Source organism: Lepidochelys kempii, unplaced genomic scaffold (genome assembly GCF_965140265.1).
Source record: "Lepidochelys kempii isolate rLepKem1 unplaced genomic scaffold, rLepKem1.hap2 scaffold_68, whole genome shotgun sequence".
Lineage (NCBI taxonomy): Eukaryota > Metazoa > Chordata > Testudines > Cheloniidae > Lepidochelys > Lepidochelys kempii.
The window spans coordinates 737,501-739,098 of NW_027333642.1; positions in this window are offsets into that span (position 1 = coordinate 737,501).

The following is a 1,598-nucleotide window of genomic DNA, read 5'->3' on the forward strand; positions in this document are numbered from 1 at the left end:
CTCCCCCCGAAACCCCTCTAACCTCTCTGCCCCCGCATTCCCCGGTGCTCCGGGTAACACCCAGGGGGAGTCCGGCAGCAGAGCGGGCGCGGGGGCCCTCTCGCTGCTTTTCTTCCCCCCGGTGCCCCGGGCGGACACCGAAGAAGGATGGCGGGAGCCAGACGGGGCGGGCCCCCTCGAGCCCCCCCCCTTCGCCCCCGCTTTTCCCGGTGGCCCTCGAACGTGGCGACGCGGCACGGAGGACGCCGCGCCCGCCTTCCAGGCAACGCGCTAGAGAAGAAATCGGCGACCCAGAGCCGGAGGACAGCAGGGGGTACTGGGGCTCCAGCGAGAGGGCGGTACGAGGGTCCCACCGACGGCGACGGAGGCTCCAGCACCCCCGGAGGCCCGCGCCCCGGAGCGTGCGTGGAGGAGGACCGTCGGGGACGGCGGGGGACCGCAGCGCGCCCCTGCTCGCTCTCGCGACCGTGTTTGGCCCTGCTGAGCCTCGCGGCTGGCCTGGGTTTTCGGACCCCTGGGTGGGCTGCCGGAGCCGCTCGACCTCGCGCGGCGGAGATCTCAGCCGGCCGGCAACACCCACGGCACGGGGGGGGGGGCGCCGGGCACGCGCCCGCCCCCCCCCCCACTCTCTCCCCAAGGAGGCAAGTCCCAATCGGCCCCGGGGTCGGGGAACGCAAAGGGGAAGCGGGACCCAAATCCGCCTGAACGCCGGAGGCCCCCTGCCGCCAGGGCTCCGGCCCGCGAAGGGCCCTTCCCGTCGCGAAGGTGAGCGCCACATCGATCGGAAGGCAAGCGGGGAGCGGGCCCCCCCTCCCTCCGGGGGGCGCCGACAGTCGGAGTTCGCATCCCGGCCACCGGGCCTGCGCCGGGGGTGCGAGGGGACGACGGGGTCCCCGGAGGAGAAGAGCCGGAAAAGGGGGGGGCACGGAGGGCCGAGGGCCGCCCCACCTGCCAACGTGCCCCATTCCCCCCTCGCAAGATCGGGTACAACACTCAGATTGGTCCCCCGGGCTCATCTCTGGTTCTCAGAGGTTCTGAAAAACCTGTCCTCAGAAATCTCCGCGCACCCGTCGGAATGAACTATGTGAAAAATCCAACCGCCATTTTAGCGGGACCAATCTGAAAATCAATCCGACCTCGTGGTTCCCTCGGTCGGCCGAAGGGAGTTTTGGCGACCCCATCCGGACTTCCGTGAGACTGCCGGCCACCAGGTCAACCCGTTACTTTCAATGGGGTTGACCTGGTGGCCGAGCAGGGACTTAGAAATTTTTTCAGCCTTTTTCTGGGGTTGACCTGGTGGCCGAGCAGGGACTTAGCCATTTTTTCAGCCTTTTCCTGGGGTTGACCTGGTGGCCGAGCAGGGACTTAGCCATTTTTTCAGCCTTTTCCTGGGGTTGACCTGGTGGCCGAGCAGGGACTTAGCCATTTTTTCAGCCTTTTCCTGGGGTTGACCTGGTGGCCGAGCAGGGACTTAGAAATTTTTTCAGCCGTTTTTTCCTCCGGGTTGACCTGGTGGCCGAGCAGGGACTTAGTAATTTTTTTCAGCCGTTTTTCCTCCGGGTTGACCTGGTGGCCGAGCAGGGACTTAGAAAATTTTT